The 12384-nt window shown below is 41.7% G+C and overlaps 1 long non-coding RNA gene across 1 annotated transcript in view; it reads right to left on the reverse strand.

Annotated features, from left to right (window-relative positions):
* LOC119468452 overlaps nt 1–12384 on the reverse strand; it is a 219333-nt gene that overhangs the window by 173685 nt on the left and 33264 nt on the right. Inside the window, exon 2 of the long non-coding RNA XR_005197132.1 lies at nt 4814–4912. This is a non-coding gene — a long non-coding RNA (uncharacterized LOC119468452). The remainder of the gene's footprint in view (nt 1–4813; nt 4913–12384) is intronic.

Here is a 12384-nt window from a genome sequence, read left to right on the forward strand (position 1 = left end):
AAAAAAAAAAAAAAAAAAAGTCCTCTAGAGAAGGCTTCCTAGAAGAAGTAACAGCTGAGTTGAAACCAATCCATATCCTACATTTTACCAATGAAGAACCTCTTCCAAAGTCACCAGCTTTGGGAGGAAAAGAAAGGAAAGAAGGGCTGGGAACAGGGGACAGTCGGGTTCAGGAGGAGATCCCAAAAGAGACCTCCTCTCTCCGACAGGCTGAGAGAGGAAGAGGCTGAAAGCCTCAGCCCAAGTTGGCGTTGGGTCCAGAAGTGGTGGCAGCAGAGCAGACGGAATATTGGACAGCGATTAGTGAGAAGTTGGGATCCAGCACAGAAGACTGGTGTATCTTAAAGAATTGGCTTGGTCTTTATCCCCAGTTTCCAGGAGGGAGGCTCTAAACCCTTAGAAGTTCCTGAGTGAGAAGAATTTCTTTGTTATTCATGGTGGGCCCCTCCGACACCCCTAAGTTTATGCTAATGAGGTGATCCACAGTGGGTCTCTAGATAGTTTTATGCTGGAAGCTGGTTATGCCAAAAAGACCAACAATGTGATTAGCGAGTTGGGGTTCTTAACTATGTTATATCCTTTCATCCTCCTGTGATCTGAGGACAGAAGGATGGTTGGGGGTGGAGGTCAATCACACAGCCAATTGAGTCAACCGAGTGTATCTACATGATGAAGCCCTAATCAAAACTCTGAACATCTGAAACTCCAGTGAGCTTCCCTATGTGATAATCATATATCGCTATTCTAAAGACATGGAAGCGCCATATTTTGGACTCGCCCAGACTCACTCTGTGTTACTCTTTTTTTTTTTGAGATGGAGTTTCGCTCTTGTTACCCAGGCTGGAGTGCAATGGCACAATCTCGGCTCACTGCAACCTCCGCCTCCTGGGTTCAAGCAATTCTCCTACCTCAGCCTCCGAGTAGCTGGGACTACAGACTGTGCCACCATGCCCAGCTAATTTTTGTATTTTTAGTAGAGAAGGGGTTTCACCATGTTGACCAGGATGGTCTCGATCTCTTGACCTAGTGATCCACTGCCTCGGCCTCCCAAAGTGCTGGGATTATAGGCTGGAGCCACCGCACCCGGTTACTCTTAATTTGGATCATCTTGATTTATATCCTTTATAATAAAATTATAATCATATATATCATACTTTGTTGAGTCCTGTGGGTTGTTCTGTCTTATACACAGATAAGAACTCAACAAAATATGATATATATGATAGTGAATTCTGAGACTTTGCTGAAGTTGCTTATCATCTTAAGGAGATTTTGGGCTGAGACGATGGGTTCTTCTAAATATACAATCATGTCGTCTGTAAATAGAGACAGCTTGACTTCTTCTTTTCCTAATTTAATATCATTTATTTCTATTCCTTGCCTGACTGCTCTGGCCAGAACTTCCAATACTATGTTGAATAGGAATGGTGAGAGAGGGCACCCTTGTCTTGTGCCAGTTTTCAAAGAGAATGCTTCCAGTTTTTGCCCATTCAGTATGATATTGGTAGTGGGTTTGTCATAAATAGCATTTATTATTTTGAGATACATTCCATCAATACCTAGTTTATTAACAGTTTTTAGCATAAAGTGCTGTTGAATTTTGTCGAAGGCCTTCTCTGCATCTATTGAGATAATCATGTGGTTTTGTCTTTGATTCTATTTATGTGGTGGATTACGTTTTATGGACTTGCGTATGTTGAACCAGCCTTGCATCCTGGGATAAAGGCTACTTGATCATGGTGGATAAGCTTTTTGATGTGCTGTTGCAATCGGTTTGCCAGTACTTTATTGAAAATTTTTGCATCTATGTTCATCTTGGAGATTGGCCTGAAGTTTTCTTTTTTTGTTGAGTCTCTACCAGGTTTTGGTATCAGGATGATGTTGGTCTCATTAAATGAGTTACGGAGGATTCCCTCTTTTTGTATTGTTTGGAATAGTTTCAGAAGGAATGGTACCAGCTCCTCTTTGTGTGTTTGGTAGAATTTGGCTGTGAACCTGTCTGGTCCTGGACTTTTTTTGGTGGGTAGTCTACTAATTGCTGCCTCAACTTCAGCCCTTGTTATTGGTCTATTCAGGGATTCAACTTCTTCCTGGTTTAGTCTTGGGAGGGTGTAAGTGTCCAAGAATTTATCCATTTCTTCTAGATTTACTGGTTTACGTGCATAGAGGTGTTTGTAGTAATCTCTGATGATAGTTTGTATTTCTGTGGAATCAGTGATGAATTAATGAACCAGAGCAGCTAACGGGAACCCCCAAATTGTAGCAAGTTGGTCAGAAGTGTAGGTGGCCTGGGACCTGTATGAATGATCTCTTAATTGAGAACATTCTTGTGTACCCTTAATCTGTAAGTTTTGAACTACCTCCAGATAGTTAGCTTCACCATTACATAGCAAAATGAAAGCTGTAATTCAGGCAAAGGACTGTATCATTCCAACCCTTGGTTAAGACTCTGTCAAAGAAAGTCCTCACTCAAAGTTGGAACACACATGTAGCTTGTGCCTGCCCACTCCCTCTTTAGGCAGCAACCCCTTCCTCCTGACTCTCATTCATTGTGGATTGAGCAGTGCTTCAATACAGTGCCACGTGTGGACATGTGACCAAGACCTGGAAAATCCAAGCATGACACTTCCCTAATCATAGCCAGTGGTTCAGGATGGACATCCAGAGTAATCCAACAAAACTCAGTTCCTGAACTTCTGTTGGAACTAGAAGAGAGAAAAAGAAGCCCTCTTTCTTCTGGCACTGCTGACGCTAAGGATGAAATAAACCTACTGCTTCTCAGAACCAGCACACAGAGAGAAATGGCCAACAAAGAGAGGAAAACAAAGACAAGAAATGCAGCAAAAGAGAGATCCAATCTTGTTCACATCATTTGGGCACCTGGCTCTCCAGCCAGATCTTTGAACTTTTGGTTATGGTGGCTGACAACTTCTCTTTCTGCTGAAGCCAGATTTAATTTGGTTTCCTTCACTTGCAACAAAATGATTCCTAATAAATGCAACAGGAGAAAGAAAAGAGATCTGTATATAAGCATAGTCAAATTCTAGACCCTTTCCTCTAAGAGGGCGAGCGAGGTCATAGAGGAAGGCACTATCATGGGATATATCACACAGGTAATGCTAAAGCAAAATCCTGAGTTAAATTCACAATATCAATCAAGAGAAAAGGGAAAGACCAAGAACACAGATGTTTTATCACTCCATTTTGCAGCAGGTGTGAAAGTGCCAATTTGGATTTAAAAGAGCATGAAAAAAATGCAAGGTGGGGATTGTTATGAGAGCCAACCCTCATGTCTCTACCACTGTGAAAAGAGGTGCTGGGTAAGTAAATTTCCTAGCTCAGTGGTCTTCAAAGTGGAAGGGTTGCACAAGATGATCCATTAGGGAGCAGAAAAAAATTAGAACTTATATTTATAGCTATCTTAGCGAAAGTCTGTTTGAAGCTTTACGAGTAGTTTGGGTGTGGATTGACCCTGGCACCCTCATTCAGTCTATACTGAGAAAGAGACCACGTGTCTGGTGTCAGGCAAGCCAAGAAACCCAAGAGAAGTTGGGCATTACAGAATATGAGAAGGATAATAGTGGTATTCTTGTCTTCTCATCCCCAGTGTTACCTCTGATAAGCTTCCAATGCGTCATCTTTAAATCTCCTAATATTAATTCTAGAGCACCAAGAATGCCTATTAATTGGCATTCTTCTCCCTGTACCCGTGATGCTCTCAGATACTGAAAGACAAGTTCTCTTCCTTGCATTAAATGACCCCAGGCAACTGATCTCCTAATTAACCCTTCCTCTGCCTCCTCCTTGGCGCTCTAGCTTCTGTCCCAACAAAAGTGAGTTTGCCAAGAGAAACAATGCACCAAAGTTGTGCATAAAAAGCTTAACTTTACATAGAGGTTGTTTTTAAACATGCAACTTCCAGTTTAATGGGAGTCAAATGGCCAAGTACCTAAATTAAGGAACATGAAATAATGCTCTGCAGTGTTCTTTTTTTTTTTTTTTTTTTAGAGTCTCGCCTCACTCTGTTGCCCAGGCTGCTGGAGTGCAGTGGCATGATCTCAGCTCACTGCAAACTCTGCCTCCTGGGTTCAAGCAATTCTTCTGCCTCAGCCTCCTGAGTAGCTGACACTACAAGTACATGCCACCATGCCCGGCTAATTTTTGTATTTTTAGTAGAGACGGGGTGTCACCATATTGGCCACGTTGGTGTCTAACTCCTGACCTCGTGATCCACCCACCTTGGCCTTCCAAAGTGTTGAGATTACAGTTGTGAGCCACCATGCCTGGCAACTCTGCAATGTTCTTTAGTTCACCCCACAAACTGGTTTTTCTAAGCACATTCTGAATCTCTCTCTCTCTCTCTCTCTCTCTCTCTCTCTCTCTCTCTCTCTTTCTCTTTCTCTTTTTCCCCCAACCCCACCCCATGATCAAAAAGAGAGTTGAGGCTTCAGGGGATCAAAAAGCAGATCATCCACCCCAAACCATTTTTACTTGGGGTGACACAGAAACATCACCACCCAAGTTTGCTAAAACAGCAGCTGGATCTCACTTGTAAAGCAGTTCCCACAGAGTACGACAAGGATAAAAATTTACAAAGACAATAAATTTAACACTCTTTTCTCATTATACCAGAACTTGTAAGAGGATTGCATTACACATCTAGCAACTCTAGGGCATCTGACATGCGGCCTCATTTACAAACATTTTATTTACACTTTATGATTTCATGAACCACTGACTGCATAAAGTAGCCCAACTGGCCTCCTCATCTCTTCTTCAAGTTAATGACATTTTACATTTTCAGAAAACTCACCAGTGAAGAACAGCAGATAGATGAACAGGGCTAGCCAGAAAGTGGGTCAGATGGTAATACATTGAGTCTTCTTTTCCTCTAGGGCTTCAGTTTTCCCATCTATAAAATCAGAGAGCTAGATTATAACGGTCCCAAATCTACATTTCGACCAAGACCAGGCAAGTAATACAAATGAATGGAAGGAGTTGGGTCTAATAGTACATGTCAAATATTTGACAGGCACTGAGAGAGGAAGGTACTGGGAGCAGAAAGGGAAATGCGCCATGATCCATGCTCTGGTGAAGTGTTTGACCTTGTGAGAGATGTGAGCACATAGGCAGCTACCAACAAATATGATAAAAGTTGTGTTCAACGTTTCATATGGATCCACAGGAGGGTTGGACTAACCCATCCCAGAGGAATCCTGGAAGGTTGTGTATAATAAGTGAGAAGGTATTTGAGGGGAGAAGAGGAGTTTTCCAGGTGAAGAAAGAACAAGAGAACAGGAATGGCATTTCATGTGGAGAAAACCACCTGTGCCAAGTCATGGTGACCTGAAAAACAATTATATATTAGGGGAGAAAAAAGAAGGGTGTTAGGGCTAGAAGGTCCAACGTGAAGCTATGGGGTGAGTTGGAAATAAATAACAAGGAGCCTTGAAGAATTTTTCTTGAGAGTAATAGGAAGCCAGGGGTATGCAGGAGTATGTTCTAAATTGTTGAGAAAACTGGTGATATTTACATTTTAGAAAGTTTGCTCTGTCTGCAGGGTGAGCGATGGGTTAGAGCTGCACCATCCAACATGGTGGTCATTAGCCACAGGTGGCTACTGAGCCCTTGACACATGGCCAGTCCAAACTGAGACATGCTATGTAAACTAAAAATAAATTCTTAAGCCCCCTGCCCCACTGACAGAACAGACCCCCTCTTGGCCAAAGAGACCCCCAGAAAAACCTTAAGTAAGTTCACAGCCATGACAAGAACAGGAGGTTGTTATACGCCCTCTTTTGTGTAGTTTAGACACAACTGACCAGCGTTCATATTAAAATAGAGATCACGAGACCGACCAAATGAATTCTTTGTAGCAGTAAGATACCAAGTTATAAACAGGGCCTAAGGCCATGCCAGGAAAGGGTTAAGTCACACAGTCCTACACTTAAAGAATAAACTGTATTCTAACTGCCACTAGGTTTTTCTTTTTCTCTAGCAGCTAAACAAGCAAGGGTCTTGAGATAAGCAATGTTAAAGCAACTGCAACTTACCAACCACCAGACACTGACTGATCCTCCCCAACACCGTTCCCATTCCACCAGCCATAGCTACAGCTTGGATTAGCCAAGAAACTGATTTCAATAACTTTCTCCTAATAAAAAGACCACCAGCCAAGGACTGATTCTGGCCAGTTTACAGAGGCTGTGCATATGAGTGCCTTCTTCCTACAAATACGTTTTGACACGTAAGACCTAATTATAATACATGCAAACGTCAAGCCCCACCCCAAGGTGAAGTCGTATGTAACTTGAACATTTGTTCAGTACACATCATAACTGCCTTCATAAATATTCATAACTCTTCTTGTAACCTGTTGAATATGTATACTTGGCCACCCCCATCAGCTAATCCACAATTGAGAGCCTACTATGTACCACTAAATGCCACTGCAGGGACAGAATATTTCTTAAATGAATTCACGGAACTCACAGGGAAGGTTTCAACATGTTCCTCTCCAGTGAGCACAGGTAGGACAAATGGAGATCAAGCTCGGATCTGGCAGCTTATTCAGTAATTCTAACTTTTTGAAGTCTCGGTTGGTGAACTATTACAGAACATTTCCCAAAACACTTAACTCCAACAACAAGGTTTTAGTGTTTGGCAACATACAAGCGGAATGCAATTAAGCCTTGTAACTGTGTACTGAGTGTCTATCAGCTGGAGCCAAATGGGAATGTAGTGAGGCAAGGCTCCTTTCGAGTATGGAACAAGCCCATCTGTGTCTCAGACCCCTAGAGTGGAGACACCACAATAAGAACTGGCTAACAGTGGTGAGAACTCCTTGTCATCAATGAAGGAGGCATGTCTAGGCCTTACAAGGACATAAAGCAAAGAGGTACTAAAATCATGAAAAATAAAATGGCCCTTCTCTCTTGGACAGAGCTTAAAGAAAAATCAGAACCATTTCTATTCTTATTTGATAGACTTGTGTTCTCATTCACATCATCTCCAGGCACTATGAATGCTGATTCAAATAGTAATTGTCGTTAACATTTATTGGGTAGGTAAATGTGCCAGGAACCATCATAAGCACTTTATATGCATCAAATTTTTAAAATAGGAGGAAGGGGTCATTATCAATACTTTATAATGAGGAAACTGAAGCTCAGAGAGGTGCAGCAATTTGGTTGAAAGCGACAGTCTAAACTAAAACTAACTTAGACTAAAGGGGAATTTGTTGCCTCGAGAAGGACAATGAAGTGTTGAAACATCAAGCTCTGAAATGAACAAAGATGCAGATGGGTCTCTGATACAACTGGTACCAGTGGCTTTTTCTCTCTGCTTCTCTCTTCTTCTCTCTGTGCATCAGCCACATCCTATTCTGCTGCATGCCAGCTTCTAACACAGGTGACAATGGGGCTTCTCAACTCCCCATGCTCTCCTCTGTGTTCTGGTTTCAAAAATTTTAGAGCAAAGCTCTGATTGGTCCAGCTTGCGTCAGGTGTTCACTTTGGACCAATCAACAGTAACCAAGAGAGAAAGATAATGTAAAAGCACAGCAGGTCACTCAAATCACATGGGTTGGAGTCAAGGAAGAAGAAATAAATTGATTTCCCAAAATCAAGAATGATATATTGTTCCCAGAAGAAAGCAAAAACTACCTATTATAGTCCACTAACAAGAATGAGAGCCAACAAGACTAAGTAGTAAGGACACTGACTCCTCCTTAAGGCTACACACTCTGAAAGTCCTCAGAAAATTTGAGGTCCAGACCATGTATGACATGCCAACTTAATTGAACAGTCATTGACTTTTTACAGCGTACTGGCATTATATTCCAGGCTACCATATAGCATGGCCTCAGTAAATATTTATTGGGTGAATAATGCAAAGATGAATAAAACAAGGTCCCTCTAGTCAAAGAACTTACAGCTTAGTAGGTGATGAAGGCAAAGAAACAGCCCTAAAGAGACGTAGAACATAGTCTGAGAGCTCAAACAAATGGAAGATCACATTGGTTTGAGAACACATAGGGAGACAGTAAGTTCGAAAAGTCATCAAGGAAGGAGGTCCTATTTGAGATAAGCCTTGAAAACAGAATGAGATTTCAATAGGCAGAGATGCAAGAAAAATGTGCCCCAGCTACAGCAAGCTATGTGAGTGAAGTCATGGAGACAGGGATGGACATCTCATCCAGGTTTTTTTTAATTATACTAAAATATACATAATATAAAGTTTACCATTTTAATCATTTTTAAGTTTACAATTCAATGGCATTAATTACATTCACATTGCTGTACAACCATCATCACTGTCTTGAAACTCTTTCTGTCTTCCAAAACTCACTCCACCATGGCAGAAACTCTGTACCCATTAAGCAATAACTCCCCATTCCCAGGAACATGGTAATCTCTAATCTACTTTCTGTCTCCATAAATTTCCCTAATCTATATATTTTGTGTAAGTGAAATTGTACAACATTTATCACTTTGTGTTTGGCTTATATCACTTAGCATAATGTGTTCAAGTTTCATCTGTGTTGAGGGATGTACCATATCTTCATTCCTTTGTACACCTAAGTAATATCTGATCGTATGAATATTCCATATTCCCTTTCTCCATTCATTGGTGGATGGATATTTGGGTTGTTTCCACATTTTGGCTATTGTGTTGCAATAGCCAATAAACATTGATGCCAATAAACATAGATCTGTGCAAGTCCTTGTTTTCAATTCTTTTGGTTATCTACCTAGAAGTGAAATTGCTGGGTTGTATAGGAATTCTGTTTAGCTTTTTGAGGGACCACGGTACTGTTTTCTGTAGCGGCTGCAACATTTTACATTCCCACCGGCAATGTGCAAGGGTTTCAATTTCTCTGCATCCTTGCCAACACTTGTTATTTTCCATTGTTGTTATTGTTGTTTTTAACAGCCATTCTAATAAAGGTGAAGTGGTATCTCATTGTGGTTTTGATTTGCCTTTTTTTAATGACTAAGGGAGTTTGGCATCTTTTCATGTGCTTATTCAAGCCATCCAGTTTTACTAGTGTACAACCCAACCATCATAAATCCAAGATGTTTAGGTTTATTGCACAAGCAATAGAAAGCCAGTGGTAGTTTGGAAACTGAAGAGTAGCATTATCAGAAATATAAGACCTTGGCAGAGGAGTATAAAATGAAGCCAGAGGACTAGTTAAGAGGCTACTTCGATGGTCCAAGCGAGGGACCTGCCACCTCCCAAACCTGAGCCAGGGAGGTAGTAGTGGCAATGGAAGGAAAGGGACAGTTTCCAGACACAGCATCTTTTCAACACAATGGAAGCCACCTAGGTGCAATCATAAAGAACTGGTTATGTAAGTATGGTATGGTCTATGTGATGAATTGCTCTGCATCTGTAAAAATAATGATGCCGATGAATAAATGAAACAGAAAGATGTTCCCAAGTAAGTGAAAAAAATAAGGTTACAACACAGAGCATACATCATGATCTCATTTTTAGACAGATGATGCATAATTAGATCAGAATGCAAGGAGAAAGACAGATACTGAAGGGGGAAAAGACCTTGAAAACCACACACACAAATGTGAATAATGATCACCTCTTGCTAAACTAACCTCTCACCAAGATACTTGTATGTTCTCTTTTATTTTCGCCCTTGCCTTTATCACTATCTGAAAATATCTTATTCATTTGTTCATCTGTTCATAAATTCCAGGAAGGAGGGAGTGTGTCTGTTTTGTTCCCCCTCTATTCCCAGAACCTAGAATCTAGCCATAGGTGAAGCTCCATAGATATTTTTTGATGAAATTTTTCAGTGACGGGATCTATTTTTATTCTCTTACATATATTTTTAAATGTAAAAAATGAAGCTATGACCTTCACTATAAAAAAGTAGCAAAGAAAAAGACATAAACAGGTATTCTCACCACCATCACCAGTGCCACCGGTTCTTTGATCATAGCTGTTACCGCCGAAAGGACCTCAAAGCCAAAGTCTAACACCAGATCCCACTAGCACATCAAAGTGCTTTTCTCAGCCTGTGAACCCACTCAATGCCTCTCTTCCCTTCCTCCAGCTTCCTGGGTATCCACTTCCTCCACCTGTGTCCACTCAGCACAGGATGTTATTAACACCATCACACCCCACAGACTTAGAAGCCTAGAATAACCTGCTACTGATAAGGCAGACACTTGGAAGACTCTTCCAGGAAGAGGATGTCATCGATCAATGCCCACACTTGTCCCATCCTCACTGCTCACCTCCCTTACCCTCAGTCCTAGGGACTGTGGAGATCATTTTTAAATACTAGAACTGGCTAACATGGGAGGAGGATACCAGGCTGTGGGCATGGAAAAGTACAAGTGAAGCCAAGAAGCCTAATCGGAAATTCATCTAATGATTTCAGGCATCAGCACCTGGCTCTTAGGCCCAGCATTTCTGAAACAGAGACTAACCAACATTCGGTCTGGATCCCCGTGAAGTAAAAAAGACATGAGCCACTAACAATGACATGTCAATGTTTTTAGGTAAGTCAATATATTATTTTATTTATTTATTTGTTGAGACAGAGTCTTGCTCTGTCATTCAGGCTGGAGTACAGTGGCACAATCATAGCTCACTGCAGCCTCCAAATCCTAGGCTCAATCAATCCTCTTGCCTTAGTCTCCCAAGCAACTAGGAACACAGGTGGGTACCACCACACCTGGCTTTTTTAAATGTTTTGTAGAGAGAGGGTCTCACTATGTTTCCCAGGCTGGACTTAAACTTCAGGCCTCAAGTGATCCTCCTGCCTCAGCCTCCCAAAGCACTGGGATTGCAGGCATGAGCCACCATGCCTGGCCCTATAATATTTTACTGTATGATATGCTATATAGAGAAAAGTACATATATTTATATGCTACATATATGTGCTACATGAAATTATACAGATCATTTTATTTTACCATATATAGAGGAGGTTCATTCATTTATTCATTTGTGCTGTGAAACTGAATTCTGATATTTTCTGCTACCTTATAGACTCAAAGTGGGGGACAAGCAGGTATTTTAAAGCCACCAGTATTTTTTTTAGCTACTCATCAGACAGAAATTGAGTTCATCACAGTGGGTCTGAAGAAAAGAGGAGGGAAAACTTCTTTTGTTTTGGGAGGACACTCTTGGACTCTTGGAGACATTTCAGTTAAGAAGAGGGGAAGCAATTTCCTCTTCTTTCTTTCTTTCTTTTTTTTTTTTAGATGGAGTCTTGTTCTGTCACCCAGGCTGAAGTACAGTGGCACAATCTCAGCTCACTTGCAACCTCCACCTCCCAGCTCAAGTGATTCTCATGTCTCAGCCTCCTGAGTAGCTGGGATTACAAGTGCTCACCACTATGCCTGGGTAAATTTTTGTATTTTTAGCAGAGATGAGATTTCACCATGTTAGACAGGCTGGTCTTGAACTCCCAACCTCAAGCAATCAGCCCAGCTTGGCCTACCAAAGGGCTGGGATTACAGGTGTGAACCACTGTGCCTGGCCGAAATCTCTTCTGAAAAGGTCTCCACGGAGGGAAGAAATGCATCTCTCTGAAGAATACTTCTGTGTGATGGAGAGGAAAGGATTCTCCTCCCTCTCTGGAACAAAGTGGAAGTTGGGATTTGGAGGAGAGATAGTCAAAGAAACCACCGACATGGGAAACGGGCAGAGCCCACAACACCATGGCAGGAGAGAAAGGTCACCAGCTGGGGTGCTCATGAGCACAATGTATGAGCTCTAAAACATGTGAAGTCCAGGATTTAGGGTCCAGGTTTTCCTATGATGTTTTTCTGCTCTCACCTCCAGGTCTCCAGTAAAAGAACTAGGGCTAATGAGGGCAATGAAAGATGTCCAGCCAGAGAACTTAGGAGGAGGCTCCCAAGGGAATACTCTTAAAACAGATGTGGGAACATGAAAGCATTCCTTGGGGATCCTCAGAAATGCCGGGGGAGGACTGCCTGGTACAAAACGGCAATTATTCTGGATCAACGCAAAACAGAGCTCAAACAATTATATAATAACTGTAATGGAAGAGGACCCATGAAAGCCGGAAAATCCCAAGACATCTGCGTTATGATGAACTCCACAGAATGACTGAGATCAATTCTGTATTCAAAAATAGAAAGACAATGGTGAGACTGGTTGTGGTGGCTCATGCCTATAATCCAAGCACTTTGGGATGCCACGGTGGGCAGATCACGAGGCTGGGAGTTCAAGATCAGCCTGGCCAACATGGTGAAACCCCATCTCTACTAAAAATACAAAAAAAAAAAATTAGCTGGGCATGATGGCACATGCCTGTAATTGCAGCTACTGGGGAGGCTGAGGCAGGAGAATTGCTTGAAACCAGAAGGCGGAGGTTGCAGTGAG

Source organism: Cebus imitator, unplaced genomic scaffold (genome assembly GCF_001604975.1).
Source record: "Cebus imitator isolate Cc_AM_T3 unplaced genomic scaffold, Cebus_imitator-1.0 Scaffold434, whole genome shotgun sequence".
In the NCBI taxonomy this organism is placed as follows: Eukaryota; Metazoa; Chordata; class Mammalia; order Primates; family Cebidae; genus Cebus; species Cebus imitator.